Here is a 20,434-nt window from a genome sequence, read left to right on the forward strand (position 1 = left end):
CAAAAAAGTTTCAAGTTGTGACTTAAAGGATCCCAGTGATTCCTCATTAACAGTATGGCTAGGTAATCTGTCCCATATCTAGGCTAATGAGTTCAACTCCCACCCCCAATTCTTTGCTTAAGGCTAAATCAGTTCAGTTCCATCATCTTCATAGCTCATTACTTTAAACACATCAACATGTTTCATAATGACCATCCTCTGGCAGTTTTTGGTAATCCAAATATTTTAATCTGTTTTTTGTTTGACTTTGTTTATTTCTGTTCATTCCCAGAGGAGTCATGCACAGAGCAGTATGTATTTCCCCTGACGCACCTCACTGAGTGATTTACTAATATAGCTTGGCTCAAGTTTGTCTGCGTTTTTAACCCTGGTTAGCCTAGATGTTCTTTGTTGCTCTCTGTCTCTCCAAGGCCACCATGTCCTTTTGGTAATGTGGTGACGAAAACAGAAATCTTTCTGTCACTAGTCGAGTTGGAGTGTGTGTGAAAAGTGAGCTTGGGGATGATGTGAGTTCACATATGGAAGAGCTAGAAGCTATCTCCTTTTGTGAATCAAATTAATCATCTTCCCACGAAGCTGTGGGGAGAACAATGCGAACCAGATAGTCAGCTGCTAAACGAGATGAATGCCTAGTGCTTTTACCATCAGGAGTCACTGCTGGAGAGTGAAGGACTTTAGTGAGTATGAAAGTAGGGTAACAAGAAATGTGTAACATCTATTTGTTAAGCGGTACATAATGGAGTTTGTCACAGGATATCATGGATGGTATTCACATTTAATGGCAGTCCCTATTGTATCTAATGAACATGCGCTATTGTTGCTGATATCAGTTCCATTGTTGGTTACAATGGCTTGACACCATCAATGCATTGCTGTCATAGTAAATTTACATTTGTAATGCAGAATCACTAATGTAATAACATACTCTGTGACAAAAACAATTAGATATTAGCTACAATTGACCACTCAATTAGTGATGTGGGTAGTTAATTAGTGTAAAGTGGGGACAGATCCTCATACCTACCTTACTGGTATCTACAGAATTATAGTGTTCTTTCCATGTGTGTTCTTTCTCATGGCTATAATACAGGGGTGTCCAATCACGGTCCTGAATGGAGGTTTATTTTGGTGAATTTAACAATTTAGAACAGGGTTGGAACCAAGACCAGGAGTGCCACCCCTGCTATAATGTTTTTAGTGGTTTCTGAAATCGTTTTGTTAAAGGTCAATGTTTTTACAGTTGTGCTACGTAGAAAAGAAAAATATGATGTGAAGGTGTGGCTCAGGTTTCTCAGTTTCGTTGGTTCACATTCAGTCAGAGTTTAACTATGATAGCTAGCCACAAAAAAAAAAAAATAACGCAGTTCAAAAAGCATTCAGGTTAATTGTTATTCAAGCTTAAATAAATTGTAACAAAGTACTTTGTATCCAAACTCATTTTACCAGACCTCATTTTGATTCAAATGTATTTTAACGACACAAAATTGCTACACACGATTTGACAAGCCATCACTAGTCATTTCCATAATTTACCCTAGCATTACATTAATAGGGATGTTACTGATCTTACCCTTAATTAAAAAACAAGAAGTTACAATTAATTTACTGGAATTATACTGTAATACCAAACCAATCTTTATCCAGGGGTGAAATTCTCAACAAACAAGTGCAGGTACTCACTCATATGCCAGCCGGGTGTAAACATTTAAAAAATGGAGACAATTTGAATGCCAATGAATAAAAAATTAATTAAAAAAAAAAAAGCGTATGCATTTAAAAAAAACCTTTTAAAATGCGTACATATCAGTACATGATACATTTATGAATTCAAAATAAGCCTTAAAAATAACTGATTAATTATAACCAATTCACCATAAACAAGGAAACTGAAAGCATTGTTTCCTTTGCATGTATCACTCAGTCATCTGCTGTAATAACGCTGAAGTTAAACCTTAAATGACAAGCATTAAGAAATATTACACTATGTGGTAACTGCTGTTGAAGAGGAGTTTTGTTTCAAGATATCCTAAAAAGGGGATGATGTTATAAAAAATGGTTAAAAAAAAATAATAATAAAAAAAAACTGCTATGAAAAAAATGATACAAAAAGGTCTGAGTCAAACAGTGCAAAATAGAGGCTAAAATACCTCTCAAAATTTGTCCCGGGACAAAGTATCATCCCATTATCATACATATTTTTTTTTTGTTATGTGAATTTATCTAAAAAAAAAATGAACACACTAGAGATCTTTAATATGTTATTAAAAGGGTTCTAGCTAGTGAAATAATTCAATAAATCCTGCCTATCGTTCTGTTCTCTATGTGGATTACATGTGCAGTTTTGAAAGACACCCATGATGTTATATTGAAAAAATGGCATTTCATACTGGGTTAAAGAAAGTTCTATGTTTTCATATCTTGTACGTTATTCATCACAGCCATAGTGGATTAAGTTAAACCATACCACTGCACAATCCCCAACGCAGTCATTGTTACTGGTGAATAAGTCTTTCATATCACTACCTCCACTGTTTTTACAGCAGATCAGAACCACCTGATAAATTCCTGAGGTGATTTTTAATACAATCTGAACTGGTCATGTCAGTGTCACTGAGGGCATTTGGTAAAAATGGACAAGTATTTCAAGGGTTTTTGGAGCTGGAGTTTCACAGACTTGTTAAGCAAGCATGTGTGAGAAAAAGTAAATGTACAGAACAAGCATGAGGTAGTTTAATTGCTAATATACATGTAGGTTCAAACACCATGTCATTGTTTTTGAATACAAAAACCTGGTGAAACAAAGCCCGTTTCTGAGGCTCCTCTGCTCTCTCAATGATGTAGTGTATTTGAAAATAAGGAAAGGTAACGGTCTTGCATTAGTTTGTGTGATGACAGTAGTTATGTGGTTGCTGTTTAAAATTGACAAATTTTGTTAAATTAACAGGTTTTGTCCCTGTAGTCTGCAGCGATACATCAGGCCACTGCTGACTGAACATGTTTTTTCTGTATTTATTCAGCTACCCTTCCATTCACACAAGATAAATTGTTTTTATTTTCCAGTTGGTTACATATTGTCCTGACTCTGGTTGGAAACATATTATATGTATCTCAAAATGCATGGAAGTGTTCAGTGAAAGGGACTTATATCTGTGGATTTCATGTGATATGTGACCCACTCCCTAAAACGCAAGGGAACAGTAACTGGACCAAACTATAAATACAGTAAATTCATAAAGAAGGTTATGTGCACATAAAGCAAGAGCACATATATGAACAGTGTTTTAAAAAAAATCGTGAATTGCTGTCGTGCAGTTGAATCTAATCAAGTGAATGACAATGAACAACTTTAGTTGCTTTTATTTATTGTTTTATCATGTTAAAAGTCACTAATAACAGCTTATTAAGTGTCAACTCTGAAATACCTTGATCACTATGGAGAAAAAAACAATCTTCTGGAATGACTTGAAGTGAATTGTAAGACTTCTTTCTATCTCTGATCACCTGTACACAACAGACAGCATTCTGTCTGTCTTCTCAAGTCTTGTTTTCTTATGATCTGGACATCAGCATCTCTTGGTGTTCAAGTTCGACTGCCACCATAGAGTCGATGTCTTGCCCTGTGGAATGTTTTTGTTTATTGATTTTTGTAATCCAGATATGAAGGTTTGAGAATGAACACAGAAAGTTCACATTTCAGAATAAACCTTGTATAACGAGTCAAAGTGAAACTGTTCACAGTTTCAGGAGGTGAGCTGTATGTTTATTTATGAATGTTGGACAGATGGTACAGCATAATGTTACTTAAGTTCAGGCAAATAAACCCTGGCGAATACATTATCTGTAGTTAAGGGTAAGTAGCTTCAACAGTGACTTTAAAAAAAATAATCTTTTTATAAAGTTTACGGTCACGCTGACTGGTTCTGTTGCTGCAATATAAAATTGTTTTCAAAGGAAAAGCATAATGTAGTGACCTTTTTAACTCTGCTGGTTCCACTGAAGCAGAATGATTGTTAACGAAAACTAAAGGAAATGCAAAAAAAGACCTTAGAAGCTACTATCGACAAAACATCTGGATATTTGTATTTTAGGTAAATTACCTCCCTAGTGCAGTTATGGAACAAAAATGATCTTGCCTTTTAAAGAAGGGCTGCACTGTCCAGTGGAGGGTGCTATTGATCAAGAGACTAACCCTTGTATTTCAATTCTTGGAAAGATGCAACATGTGTAGTTTGCCAATACACCAGGTTTGAGTTAGTTTAGCATTGGAATTATACTGTTTGCTAAACCACTCGTCTGTGATTTAGGTAACGAACAAGTTATGTTATAATTAAAATCAATGTAGTTTTGAAACCATAATCAAGTGATGTCTGCAGTTCTTTCTATACAGGATTTAAAAGCTTAGGTAGTAGGAAGGTAGTTGGTGAGTTTATGAACAGTTGCCAGTAAACTCATTTACTTAACCTTATGTATTGCGATTTCCTCATTGTAGTATGTATTGTAATAATCTTTTAATCATAACTTGCTTTAATTTATAATTAATTATGCAATATAGTATTAATCACAATTACAGTAACATGACAGAATAAATTAGTCATATTCTAACATTTAATCACTTGTTTCTCAACCAAAACCCCAATGACATAAAAAGTATTATGCATACTGGTATATTATGTGCCTATGAAGACTTTTACATGTTAATAAACACAGATGATTAGAAAATGTGACATTGATCTGTCATTACTATATTTTCAAACCACAGTGTGTTGTGGCATATATACACATAGTGGACAAAAAAATTGAAACACCAATGTAAAGTCACGTAATAGGGCATTTGACCGCCACGTGTAGCCAGTACGGCCTGTATGCGCCGTGGCATAGTCTGCCAGCCTCTGGAAGTCTGCAGGAGGTATGCGGCACCATTCTTCCATGAGAAAGTCAGTCAACTCACACCTGGTTGATGGTGGTGGAAAACACTGCCTCAGGCGTCGTTCCAGAATTTCCCATAAATGCTTGATTGGGTTCAAATCTGGTGACTGAGAAGGCCATGACATATGGATAACATCAGTGTCATGCTCCTCAAACCATTGGGCGACCACACGTGCTCTGGGTGAGGGTGTTGTCATTCTGGAAGACACCCTCCCCAGCAGGAAGGAAATGCTGCAACAGGTGAAAATGATCACTCCTTACCATTAAGTAGCAATTAGAATTGACCTTGCCTTCTAAGGGAATGAGTGCACCCAAACCATGCCAGGAAAATACGCCCCACAACATTACGGAACCCCCAGAACCCTTCACTGTTGGAACCAAGTACTCAGGGCTGTAGAGTTCTTTAGGTTGCCTCCACACGTGCACTCGTCCATTTGTCGAGAACATGGTAAAGGATGATTCATCTGACCATATCACATTTCTCCACTGCTCGGTAGTCCATTGCCTGTGCTCTTTGCACCACTGGACTCACAAATATGCATTGCCAGGTGTGATGAGCGGTTTGTGCACTGCAACCCGACTATGGTATCCCACTCTGTGGAGTTCTCGGCAGACCGTTTTTGTTGAAATTGGCTGCCCGCACCCCAGGTTGAAATTTGCAATCAATTGATCTGCAGTTACTCACCTGTTTTACCTTGCACTTCAAATTAATGCACGGATATCACGATCCTGGAGTATGCGTTTCCGCTCACTGTTGCCCTTTGCTGATGATGTCTTTCTCTCAGAGTTCCATGCTGACATCACCTTAGACATCGTTGCTTGTGAAACATCAGCAAGTTGGGGTGTCTTGGTCACTGAAGCTCCTGCAAAACACGCCCCAACAATCACCCCTCTTTCAAAGTCACCGAGGTCTCCTCTTGCAGCCATGCTAGCAATAATTGTGGGCAATCAGGCCTGTCCAGCATTTTTATACATGACACTAAGCATGCTGGGATGTTATTTGCTTAATTAACGCGTGAGCCACACCTGTTTGGAAGCCCTTGCTTTCAATATACTTGGTGTCCCTCATTTACCCAAGTGTTTCCATTTTTTTGTCCACTACCTGTAAATATACAGACACAGTAACGTTTATCTTTTTATAACACAAAAAACACACAATATAAAAATTAAACTACACACAGGAAACAATATTTTGCTGATGTATTATTGCTTAAAAACATTCCAGTTTCCAACATAAAAACACAAGAACAAAATACAGTAATGTCAAATGTTACATTAGGTATGTATTTATAAACATTTCTTCAGTTAGTAGTTTTAAAGATCTGATGACCACTTCCAAAAAAGTCCAGAGACAAAGTCTTGTCAAAACACTGTTACAGTCAACAACATTCAGGTATAGCTCTTGCAGCTGCATAACTAAACATGTCAGATGAGCCTAGATCACTGCAATACTCATTTGTTCCTGCACAAAACCACACAGGCCATTTTTGTTGTCAAACTCAAATAATGATTTCAGTAAAAGTACCTATTTTACTTTTATTATTAATTTTACATTTGTTATGAATCCGACTTGATCTAGTATAGACAGCTGTTCTGTAGCAACTTTGTTTTTAAATTACCATTTTACACATAATCAAGGAATTATTCATTCCAGAAAGCTTGTGTTTCTTTTTTCCAGTATGAAATAAATTCCAGTCTAACAACTTTGTTAATCTGCAACTGATCACTTACAGCTTCATCACAAACCCACTATTCATTGTTGTAGTTGCATCTATGTTTGTGCTCTTGAAGCTATAATAGCACTGCTTGCCCAACAAGATTAGATCTTCTCCAGTCTTTGTAGGTTACTTGGAAATAGTGAAATGTTGGGACAAGTTATTTTGAACACTGAATGGGTCAATGCAGGGATAAATGACTTGTTCCCTGTACTGTCATGGGTTCTACCGTGTCCCGTGACACATTTTGTATGGGCAGAAATGAAAAGGACTTTCAGTAGCTTTGGTTTTGCAGAGATTGTGATTACAGTGTACTCACCATACAGAGTTAGAGACATGATTACAGCTAAGTAATTTAGGTGTCACCCTGTCAGTATGTACAGAAGGAGAATCACATACCCAACTGGGATAAAACTTGCAGAAGTCTTTTTTTTTTTCATCAGTTCATCTGACTGTCTTACATTTTTATAGGTATCTAACTATCAAATGATGATTTAAACGTGCTAAAGAAATTATTTTGCAGTTATTGTCAGAATATGGCAGTAGATATAGGCAGACTGTGCCTGATTTTGTACAGTTGTGGCAGGGAATGAATGTCACAGACATGCCTGATTTCTCAGTGCATACAGTATGTCATGTTTGTATATCATAAGTAATAAAAATGAATCCATATACACAGCTACTTGATTTGGATATCAGTATTCACCTTTTTCTGACATATTTAAGTAAGCAGCACAATACAGCTGTACTGTAGATGTAAATTCTAGATTCAGAGCTTGTCTGGTTGAGTGCTGATTTTGATATAAATTATGAAGTGTGTTTTAGATCAATAGTAGCATTTTCTTTACCCACCTCAGATTCACTTTATAAAAACTGGATTATTTCTCTCTTTCCCCACATAACTACAGTACTTAAGAACAGAACCCTGCCACACAAAATGCAGTACAGGCAACTGTGAAAAAGCGCACAGGGTTATGATGTCAGTTCTTACAGTAAATACCTTCAGATGAGGGGGGTGCAGCCTATTTTCTGATGATGATTTATTATTATTATTATTATTATTATTATTATTATTATTATTATTATTATTATTATTATTATTATTTATTGATTTGGCAGACGCTTACGAAAATGGCTTCTTAATTCCTGTTTAATAAGGCCACTCTTTCCCTCTGTATTATACCAAATTAAAGATAATTATTGTGTGGCTGGTTAGTGGTAAATCTAATAGGGTTTAGAGAACTCTTCCGTGAAAGCATCTTGATTAAGGGAAAAAAAATAAAATCTCAATACTAATTTGAAGTTTGGAAAAGTGTACTGTTGTACAACATTTTGGCATTGCTGCTGAATTATAATGCATGAGCCTTGTGTTATATAATGAATCATCTGTAACTGCCAGGACTGTGTTTATCATTCTTGTTTTTCTGAGGATTAACAAAGTGGAGATTACAGGATTTCCACTGTTTTGTCGATACATGTATTTTTAAAGCACTGTGGCTGGTCATCCTGCTGGGTTTAATTCACAATTGCCACACTTTAAACATGTTTAATCTAGAGTATAGCAGAATCTGAGGGTATGTGGATGAATCTTTCTGTCTATGGCAAACTAACTGTTTATGTATACATACAAAGTGGGTAAAACTCTAATTGTAGAAATACTAAAAATAACTTAATAAATTAAATGCCATTAAGTTACTTTTACTAGAAGTCTTTTCACAAACTGTACACACAAACTTTTGAGAATCAAGACTACAAGGTAAATGTATTATATAAGTTTTTTAATTTTTAATTTTTAGAAAGACTGGTTTATTTAGCCTTATTTAGAGTGGAGATTACAGTAGTTATGGATGAAAGCTCTCATTTTCTATTAATAGCTGTGGCTTGGGATATATTGGCTTGTTTATGTTGTTCGTTTAATATTTTAGTCACTTCACATATAGTTTACATCACTAAATAACTTTTTAATGTTTTAGAGGAAGATGAAGCAATTTTATTCAGCAGTAAAAAGCTCATGCCTCAGAAAGAGGAAATAACTGGAAGAGTGGCATCACCTTTCTGTAAAAGTACTGCACAAAACGGTAACAAAAAAACAAAAAATTTAGCAGAACGAAATGTTAAGACCTTGTTTGTAAAACTACCAAAATGTTATTTTTCTGACTCTTGCTCTCTAAGTGTGTGACATATAGAGACGAGTATATAAATTGTTAAGAATCATGGGAATTTAGTCTTGCATAATAAAGTGTTTATTTCCTATACTGACCTCATAAACCCCACTAAAAAAATTGTTCTTGTAAGAAGTGACATTTTTGGACTTTGGTCTGTAAATCTATAAAAATATAACCAATTTAAATTGATAAGACCAAAATAAAACTGCATAAAGCAGCATCAAATACTACAGTGATTTGTTAATTAATGTATAAACATTTAATTGACTGTGTATGCAATTATATACAGTTTTATTACTAACCTATTTAGATTTTATACCACATTTATTTTAAAACCATGCAGAATTTATCCATGTATTGTTGCTATTATATCTGTTTATGTGGCAGTGATTAGCTTGTAAATGAAAGATATCGTAAATCCTGTTTCCAACTGGAACTTTATTGTCTCGTGTTTGTTGCTCATTCAGCCCCTGAATAATCTTTTCCATTTTTCTGTTTTCTAAAGATTTTCTAAAAAGGAGAACACTAAAACTAACTAAAGGAAATGGTTATTAATCATGAAACTGGACTATTGTCACATTTCACTTGTTTACATCTTGTTTATTTTGACTTCTTTTGCCTTGACTGTTATGCGTTCTCAGCCTCAGCTCATTTCAAGTTCTTCTTTTCTCATTGGACTTCCTAAGATATAAATAGGATACTCTTTGTCTTCCATGTGGTAACAGCAACATACTCCTTTACAAACCCTGAGATTAACTGGAAGAAAGGACTCATTGGGGACATGACTTGTTAGTCACATATGATTGGAAAGTTGTATTTAACCACTGGTGCACCAAAAACAATCTGGAATCATCAGTCTAGACACAACTATATTGTGAAGTTCTATGAAAAAAATAATCTCCATCCCGGATGTATAAATCATCCTAATGGATGTGTTCTAACCACAAAGTCGTCTTCTCACCCCCCCCCCCACTCCACCCCCGTAAAAGTATTTGTGGTCTTTAGTGTATATAACACCATCTGATACAGACGTAGACTTAATAATAATATTTACCTAAAATGACAGACCCCTTCCAACTGTAGACTTCCGTCAGGGACTCTGTGTGTGCGCCTCTGTGTCGCCTCTTCTCAGCTCCAATAATTGGTTACAGGGAGGCTGAAGGGCTTTTTGAGACTCCAGCATTTTAACTTTTAAAGCCAACAAGTTGTACTGAACAATTTACAACTTGCATACATTTAGAAATATAATGCACAAGATAAGTATTACTGAGCAAGTATTCGGTGCATAACAACAAAAGCTGGAAGGGATTACCTTGTGTAGGCAGCACACAGACCAACCCTCAAGTGCAGGTTGGGTTTGAGTCTGTCTGGGTGGTATACATGTCGCTGCGTTTTAGAGTTGATTTTAAAAACTGTTGACGTATAACGCATGAAATGGCTTGGCACTGGATTATGTAAGAGAAACTGTCACTGTAACAATCTTCACGCTTTTTAAGGTCAACTAACGCTGGCCTTTTGTGCTGCCCAAAGGTAAAGTTGAAAAGGAGAGGAGAAAGTGCATTTAGTTCTAATGCTCCCAGATTGTGGAACTCATTGTCCTTTTCTATTAGAGATGCTACTTCAGTCTATATTCTAAAGTCAAAATTAAAGACTTTAATAGCTTTTCCTTTTTAACCTGACTTACAAATATATTTGTTTTTATGTATTTTATTTGCTTATTTCTTAGTTGTTTTTATTTATCTCTTATAATTTACTGTTTTCTTCAATTGTATTATTATTATTTGTTGTTTTGCAATTTTTATATATACTTCTTGATATAGCATACCGTATTCTTTTGATTTTAAGCCTTGCTTTTTTAAACCATTTTTTGCTTCTCAAAAATAGCCTGCGTCTTAAATTCGAATACAATATAGTGATGCATGTATTCAAATCGGCAACAAAAGACGTGACTACCCGAGTACACAAGCAGCAACGTGACACTGCAGAGGAAAAACAAACCAAGCTTCCTGAGGAATACCAAGTGAAACGTTTACTATTTCAGAATTTCTAACAAACAGTACCAGCTTGGACAGATCAGAAATGCTGATCAGACCCCCGTATTTTTCGACATGCCAAGCAATGTTCAATGCTGTTGTGGTTGCTGGGTTACATGTTGTCTGATACGGTGGAGCGTTGTCGTGCTTGCTGTTGTGTGTGATGCTGTAAGTGAGTGGTGGTATGTGTAATACAGAGACGCCATCTCAAGTATTATACAGTGTCCAGTACAATAAACAAGCTCTGGTTAATCTACAACAACACTTTCGTGTCAGCTTTGTATGATACAACAGTGTAATTGAGGTTGTATTTTTGTAAATGCATATTTATATGATGTTTTATTTTTTCCTCAAATTGAGGGTGGTAAATTAGGGCTGCAACTTAAATTTGAGAGTGTCTTAAATTTGAAGGAATACGGTGCTTTCTGTTTTCAAAACCACCAAACTTTGTTAAAATAATATAGGAGTAAAATAACAATGAATAAATAACAATGAGCCAAAATTGAGTAAAATGCATTTCTCCCCGTGATCCACATTTCAAATAGTGTGAACCAATATCAAATACATTATTTTGGGATTTGTTCTATGATAAAACCATGGGTCTTCCTCCCCCCCTCCCCCCATAATGAAGCACAGCAGTTGGTCTAATCAGGAACTATTTATATGAGCCACAGCCAAACAAAATTGTGAAACCATGCGTTAGTTTAGAAATAATACTGCAACGATTTGATGATTATGGGTTATAGCCTACTTTTAAAAAGCCAGTAAATTGTTCCCAGAGGGAAAAAACCACCAATAATATCAATTATGATTAGTCGATGAGGCCAGGCACAGAGAGGCTTATTGCAGTTTTGCTTCAAACCAGTTCTGAATTGCTGCTGCTGCTGCTTGTGATTCAGGATGTTTGACTTGACATGCTGTATGAAAATACAACATTCCATTAGCCACAAATCAGCATCACTTTTCATAGAAGTAAGATTGGATTTAAAATTACTAAAATTCAGTCGTCAGTGTTGTCATTGAGAAAGACTTGTAGTAGAAACATTGTCATTTAATTAATAACATTTCTTAGTGATTCTAAATTTAGCACATGGAAGAAAGTAGATGATGATATATTACTACCTTCAATTTATGACTTCCCCTCATTATTTTAAATTATGTGCTATTTTAAGTAATGTGTTATTTTATAATTTTGCCTGGGTATAGTTTTAGTTTATTTGTAGTATCTTTTTGAGTCTGGAAAAAAAAGGCTAAAATGTATCTTCGTTCCGTCCACACTTGTGAATACATGAATGCTTTGATTGTGCTTCCACCAAAGGATCTGAACGTGCAAGTGAAAGTATTAGCTATATCTGAATTTCTATGGCAATCACTCTATGTCTACCTTGCATGTGAAATAATAATAATAATAATAATTACAGAATGTTACAAAATATCACATTAGAGATAAGAGCAGTTATAAAATATAATAGTCAGTAGTAAATAAGAGCAAAATCAAATAAGAGAATATAAATACAGTAAATAATTCCATTTGAGAGAGATTTTGACAAAAAGCAGTTAGTTAAAATATAAATATTTGCTTATCAGAGTAAATGCCATTAAGAGCAAGTAGTAAATACAATAAATTGATCAAAGAACGATTTCAAATAAGAGAAATTACCAAAAAAAATGTGAATACATTTAAATTGCAGTAATAGAATACAGAAAAGAGTGGAGCAGTTACAAGGTGATGCAAGTACTGGTACAACTGGGTGCAATATAGTCCAGTATAGTTGAGAGATGTGAGGTTTACAGATGCTGTCTGAACAGTGCTTGATGAGGCGCTGGAAGATGGGACCTTTGACCCGTCTTGACTCGTCAGACAGCAAACATCCAGTAAGGTGGTGATGTCTGGTGGGTACCCACCACCACCTGGGTCCGACACCTTGGAAGTAGGGGAACGGGGGGGGGGGGGGGGGGGGGGGGGGGGGATACAGCTAATCTGCCGGTGGTGGAGGAGCGGAGGGGGCGAGAGTGGGTGTAGAGAGAAATAATAGTATATACCATGCATGGGGTGTGGTTTAACAAATTCAACATACTGTATTGAAGATATTTGAACATTTTTACTATTGGATTTACTTTTAAGCAGCCCACCTGGTTTGTTTGTTCTTTGTTTTAGTTTGTTTGTCAATTCACATTTGCAATTAAATGTGTGATGGACAGTTAAACATTTAGTTAAACCTGGGGGACTCAAATAGAAATACGCAGAAGAATAGACTGTTACCCTAGGAGTGAGCAGTGACAGGCATGATTTCTTGTTCATTTGCTGATACAAATAGCTTGTTGGACTTGCAGTTATTTCGGGGCCTGAGTTGAATAGAAAGTGTCCATGCCGAGCGTATCATGGAACTCATCTGGATTAATGGACCTCTTTGTATTGTGACAGAGTTAATAATTAATCACTCTCTCTCCTCTGTCTCTGGCTAATTCCGTGAAATCCTTCACATCCTGCCGGTGAGTCAGTTTTTCTGGTAACTCAATAGGTGCACTGCTGTGTGAATGTGCCTCAAAACAGACACCTTCTCTTCCTTCACTGAGGCGGTGTTGGTTACAGGCTTGCGATCTAAAACTGTGTGTACCTAGTTTCCTTTTCAAAGGCTGTTGATTAGTTTCTATTTGTAGCAGGGGACGCATCTGAAACTGAGCCTGGATCTTACACCCCACTTTGATAGTCTGACAGTTTGTGTATTTGATACTACACAAGTCACGGGCACTTTGCCAGCAGTTAGCGACTCTCTTGTAATCTGATGTTGTTGTTCTCTATTCTGTAGTCAAGCTGGTGAGTACGCTGTCTCTGTACCCAGGGTCATCGAGGATATAGACTCGCTCTCATTGCTGTACTTTGGTTTTCCAAGAATGCCTGCAACACACTGGAATATTTAATGTTGCTCCAATGCACTAACGTATTACCTTACATGCACGCAAAACCAAATTACATGACATACCTCTGCTACAATTTCATCCAAAACTGTTTAAACCATTAACAACTGCACTTAAGACTCTCTCTCTCTCTCTCTCTCTCTCTCTCTCTCTCTCTCTCTCTCTCTCTCTCTCTTTCCCTCTCTCTCTCTCATTCTCTCTCTCTCTCTCTCTCTCTCTCTCTCTCTCTCTCTCTCTCTCTCTCTCTCTCTCTCTCTCTCTCCTCTCTCTCTCTCTCTCTCTCTCTCTCTCTCTCTCTCTCTCTCTCTCTCTCTCTCTCTCTCTCTCTCTCCTCTCTCTCTCTCTCTCTCTCTCTCTCTCTCTCTCCTCTCTCTCTCTCTCTCTCTCTCTCTCTCTCACTCTCTCTCATATCACTCCTATATCTATATTTTCTCTCTCCTCCTCCTTTCTAATGGACCTATAACCCTGAGTTGGAAGAGATTTTTACTCATAAACTTGTATAGAAGTTTTAATATGTCAATCTGGAGGTGAAGGAGAGAGAGCATCTCCAATTCGGAGAATAATCTCCCTGGATGGAGAGAGGATATCGATAGATAGAAAGGGAGAATAGAGAGCGACTCTCTCCTCTCTCTCTCTCTCTCTCTCTCTCTCTCTCTCTCTCTCTATATATCTATATATATATATATATATATATATTTTTTTTTTTTTTTCAATGGCATTCTAAATTATTACTCAACATTTCAAAAATTTTTGAAATAATTTACATATACAGTAGAGTCAGTTATCCAAACTAATTGAGACTGATATTAGTTTGCATAATTGATTTGTATAGATAATCGAACAACTGTTAATAACAATTTCTGTACCTTTAATAATGTATAGAATAAAGTTAACATACACAAGTACTTAGTACACAAGTACCTACTGATGATATCTAGTTGGTAACCTATTCTATCACATTAAACATGATACACATTAAACAAAATTACAAAGCTTTACAAGTCATTAAATTATTGCAAATCAGTAAAACTTTTTAGTACCTACAGCTAAGGTAAGGAAATACTGTAATTAAACATACCATATACCATACTTAGAAAATCATCAAAGAATACAATTCGGTACAACTTTGACAAATGACAGAACTTAGGAATCATTAAACTTTAAAAATACAGCCAAATGTTTCTATACTTTGATACTTGCTGTTAAGGTATTGTAATGACATGCAATTGAAATAAATAAAAGTTCTTAGCTGCACAATAACATACACAGGCTCTTCAGCCCTTATTGATGAAATAGAAAAAAGATCAAGGACAAGGTGTATCTTAATTTGCTTAAAAGCAACAATTTAAAGCACACAATGCTCCATCTAAGGTTTTGGAGGCCTGATTAATTCTGTAACTTTCATTTTTCTCAGTCTGCTGGTCCTTTTTTTTAGCAGCTAAATCTCATAGCCGTTTTAGCAGCAGAAGCTGTGTGCATAATACACCACACGTAATTCATCACACGATTACAGGTGTGTTTGGTTTATTAGACAGTACGGTTGATCAAAGATCAGATAATTGACTCTCTACTGTACTTCATAATTCAGAAAAAAATTGAAAAAAAAAAAGAAAATCCAAATGTGCCGGTAGTGGCTTTTAGATGGAATGCTAATTTAGTTGACATTGTGGCCCACGGTAAACAAGCAGCTCTTAGACCCGTTAAAGGACATTTAAACCTGCAAGAGCACATGTCAAGTGGGAAAATATATTTGTAAAGATAAAAGTGAAATCGAAAATAGATACTTGGTCATAAGAAACTCATCATGCAGAACTACCAACCATGTTTATGGTATATCTTAACAAAATATAAAAATAAAATATGTAGGAGAGACAGGAACGACATAAAAGAATACAGAAACTCAAAGAAGAAATAAAAAAGGAAATTAACCAACAGTTCAACACTTTATAAAAAATGTACATAACCCAAATGAACGATAATATACAATATTGAAGAATAGAGGAAAATAAATTGATAAATACTCAATACCATGATAGCTGAAGGTTTAAATAGAAAGCAATAGTATATCGTTAAATCATTAACTGAGTTGTGAATTACAATAAAAAAGCACCAAGAAATTTTCATAAAAATAGAGTGAGTGCAAATGCCATGGCTTCAAAAGCTTATAAGTACCTCCACTTTCCCTTGACAAAGGTATTGTTGGCTCTTTTTTATATATATATTTTCATCCTATGTTGATATGGATACAGTAATATTTTCCTTGGAGCCAAAGTTAATTTGTTATTTCCAGCAGCGGTATCCACTTGTATATTATTTTTCCCCTCACAGAACTGGTTTATTTTGTTAATGAAAGTTATAAGAAAATGATTAAGAAAATGTTTGATTTATGCTTGCGTAGCAACCTACCCTCACATATGTTGTACTTTACAAAATAGTAACAAGCTGTGCATACTTTTTCACCATTTGCACTTTGAATTCATTTTGGTTAGTCTTTATAGTTTATTATATTCCATCATTTTTTTTTTTTTTTTTTTTTATAATATTGACTATAACACAATATACATCAACAGTGACATTTTTTAAAACTAATAGTTATAGTGAGCATTTTTAATATTACAATACTGTATATTAATCCCAGAGTTAGCATTGGGTTTAACATCAAATCTGAATTTACTAAATGCAAGAACAAGAGCTATAGCACCAGGGTACAATTTTACATATTATATCATGAAACTACAATCTGTCAGGAGTAGTAGATTATTTTAGTGAAGGACCAAAATTCTTGGTTACTGCAGGATCAAGGACAGGAGCACATTTTCACCCCCATCCCCATACCGACAAACAAACACAGAGCTACACAAGTAGTTTTTACATATGTTTGATAGTTCTTCACTATATAGTAATATTTTTTAATCTGCTTGGAAAAGCTACTTCACAAAATTGGGCTTTGTAGCACCGATAATTGTCATTGTTTTCTTGGTCTTTGTGAAGTGCGATTTTCTGAACTTGTACCATAAGGTATGAAATTTGTATCTTATTTTCCCAAAAATTACTAATGATGGTTGTTTTATTGGCCATATAGATGGGATATGTTGATGCCACACCAATAAATCTACCTCCCATTCATCCTCCTCTCTTACCTGCCATGATTTCTCCTTTTTCTTTGGGAACAAAATTGACACCATTTATTCTACGCTGTCCTACCACAAACCAAGTATAGTACTTGACCACCTTGACTCCCCTTAGATTGCCCCTACTGCTCTCTCTTCCTTCTCTCCTCTCTCCATTACTGATGTCTCCAGCCTACTGTTGAAATCAACTACTGCCACATGCCCCTTGGTCCCCTGGCCAACAAATCTCATCCTTCTCTGTGCCTCTGACCTTGCTCCTTCCATTATGCACACTCTCAACCTGTTCTGGGTTGCAGGCCTCGTTCCTGCTGCCTTCAAGATTGCCCGAGTAACGCCAGTGATCAAAAAACCCTCCCTTGACCCGGCTGGCTTATCTAACTTCCATCCCATGTCCAATCTTCCTTTTCTATCCAAAACTCTTAAAAGGGCTGTGGCCAGCCAGATACTGAAACCTTTCAGAGATAACAATCTGCTTGAATTTCGGCAGTCTGGCTTTTGGCCGCATCACAGTACTGAAACTGCTCTGCTCCAAATTGTAAATGATCTTCTGCTTAATGCTGATGCTGCTGCTCCTCCTTGACCTAACTGCTGCTTTTGATATCATAAATCACACCATTCTTCTTAACTGTGTTCAGAAGTATGCTGGGATCTCTGGAACCTGTCTCCCCTGGCTGTTCTCTTACCTGTCTGGATGCATGCAGTCTGTTTTCTATGATGGAATCAGTGCTGATGCAAACCCGGTCACTTGTGGTGTCCCTCAAGGGTCTGTTCTTGGGCCTCTTCTGTTCAACATCTCCATGCTTCCCTTGGGTCACCTCATCCACCAACATAGCCTCATGTTTCACTCCTATGCAGATGAGACCCAGCTGTACCTAAAACTAGACCCTGGATGTCCCTCTGCCATGGTCCGGCTCACAGCTTGTATCCAAGACATCAAGGCCTGGATGTCTCCAAGTTTTCTTTAGCTCTTCAGAAACAAATCTGAACTTCATGTAGGATCGAAAACTCATCTCAAGAATCTCAATATTACTGCCTTGAACCTCAATCTGTCTGCTGCTGCCTTCCCCCACTGTACGAAGCCTTGGTGTACTTCTGGATAGTGACCTCTCCTTTTGATGTCCAATTCTCCTCTGTAGTCCAATCTTCCTTCTACCACCTTTCAAACATCTCAGATGTCTGTCCCTACATTTCCCTCCCGGATGCAGAGATACTCTGTCATGCATTCATCTCCTCTCGACTCGACTCCTGCAACTTTCTCTATGGTGGTCATCCGTCATGCTCCATAAACCAGTTGCAGCCGGTTCAAAATGCTGCTACTAGGATCCTTACCAGATCTAAAAACATGCTCACATTCCCCCCTGTCTTGCCCAGCTGCACTGGCTACTTGTAAAGTTCAGGATTACTTTCAAAATTCTCCTGCTTGCCTACAAGGTCCTTCATCACACAGGTCCAGAGCATCTGTCCAACCTGCTGATCCGCTGTGTCCCTGCACGCAAGCTGAGGTCCTCTGACTCCAAGTAAAAGTATGCAAAAGCGTACTTCTATACCCAAGCAAAAGTACGCCGACTCGGAGAGCACTCTTTTAGCTTCATGACCTCGACTCTCTGGAAAACTCTCCCAGCTTTAGTGCATAGCTCCCACAGTTGCTCACTTCAGATCATCTCTATTGCTTTCAATGCTCTTTAAGCCCGATATCTGTTACTGGCTATTGTCCAAATTGCTGTTTCAGGTTTTTCCCTCCGTCGTATATGTATGATTCTGTATGACACAAACACGCACATCCACAATGTTTAGAATTCACATCCTAGCCTTTTATTTAATGTATTATGCCTATATGTAATGTTTTTACTATTTGTATTTTAATGTACTGTATCCTGTATTTCAATGCCTTTTTGTATTTTAATGTATTATGCATTGTTCCTCACTATCTTGTAAATCGCTTTGTGATGGTGGTCCACTATGAAAGACGATATATAAATTAAATATTGATTGATTGATATCCGATACTGTTGACTTGTACATTTTATTTCATTCATGGATCGCAATGAGTATCTGCTACTTACTATCACAGTGACACCTACTGTCCCCTCGCGTACAACAATCTCATAAGAACTGTGTTGTCTGAAAACATCACAGCATTTCCAATGTGAATGCAAGTGAAAATATAGATTGGCATATGACTTGGCAGTTTGGTCAAAATGTAGCTTGCGGATTCAGACCGGAGTCTGCCTATTGAGTACCCTTGGTCAATATTTTCATTGCATATATTACTTGAAAGGACTTGTTATTATTATTATTATTATTATTATTATTATTATTATTATTATTATTATTATTATATATATAATATATACAGTGGTTTGCAGAAGTATTCACCCCCCTGCAAAGTTTTCACATTTTGTTAGCACCTCAGCGTACTCCACGATGCTTTCAAATTAGACTTTACATGTGGAGTCTACACAAACTACTCCGAAGTTGATGAAGTTGAAACATATGTATACATATAGAATATAATAACGTAGTAAGATTTACTGAGAAAAACAGATTAATCTCAGTTGCATAAGTATTCAAACCCTTTGCTGCTGCAGCCCTAAATCAGCTCAGGTGCAAATGATTTGTTTGAAAGGTCACAAAATTTGTGAAATGGTTTCAGCCTATGTGTACTCAGTGGTTTAACTTGTAGGTAATTTCCTTCAGGTATGTAAAGACTTTCAAGCAGCAACTCACACAGTGGTTTGGGATGTCACTCTGAAGCCAGCAATGACCTTGACAGATCTGCAAAGTCCTGTGTCTGAGATGGGAGTCAGTGTTCACACATCAACAATAAGCCGGTCCTTACACAAAGCTGGCCTGTATGGACGGGTGGCAAGAAAGAAGCCATTACTCAAAAACCTCATCTTATAGCACATATCGAGTTTGCGAGAAAGCATGTAGATGATACTACAGGCATGTGGAAAACGATTTTGTGGTCAGACAAGACAAAAATTTTACTTTTTGGTCTAAATTCCAAGCGTTACGTCTGGCACAAGCCCAACACTAAACATCACCCAGTCAATACCATTCCAACCGTCAAGCATGATGGTGGCAGCATCATATTATGGGGATTCTTCTCTTTAGCAGGAACTGGGAAGCTTGTCAGGATAGAGGGGAGAATGGATGGTGTAAAGTACAGGCAAATCCTTTAGGAAAACCTGTTTGAGTCAGCCAAGACTGAAACTAGGGAGGAAGTCACATTTCAGCAGGACAATGAACCAAAGTACAAAGCCGATGCCACACTGGAGTGGTTGAACAATAAGAGAATTAATGCTCTTGAGTAACCCAGTCAAAGTCCTGACTTCAATCGAAAATTTATGGCAAGACTTGAAGATTGCAGTCCATCAGTGATCCACAACAAATATATCAGAACTGGAGTAATTTTCCCATGAAGAATGGGCAAAACCTTCACCATCCTACTGTGCAAAGCTAGTAAATGCCTATCCAAAAAGACTCAGCAGTAATTGCTGCAAAAGCATCTTCTACCAAGTACTGACTTAAGGGGCTGAATA

General features: G+C 36.7%; 1 protein-coding gene across 1 annotated transcript in view; it reads left to right on the plus strand.

Moving 5' to 3' along the window:
* LOC121317400 (autophagy protein 5-like) overlaps positions 1-20,434 on the plus strand; it is a 74,760-nt gene that overhangs the window by 19,930 nt on the left and 34,396 nt on the right. The gene's annotated exons all lie outside the window — the stretch shown is intronic.

The sequence above is a fragment of the Polyodon spathula genome, chromosome 6 (assembly GCF_017654505.1).
Source record: "Polyodon spathula isolate WHYD16114869_AA chromosome 6, ASM1765450v1, whole genome shotgun sequence".
In the NCBI taxonomy this organism is placed as follows: domain Eukaryota; kingdom Metazoa; phylum Chordata; class Actinopteri; order Acipenseriformes; family Polyodontidae; genus Polyodon; species Polyodon spathula.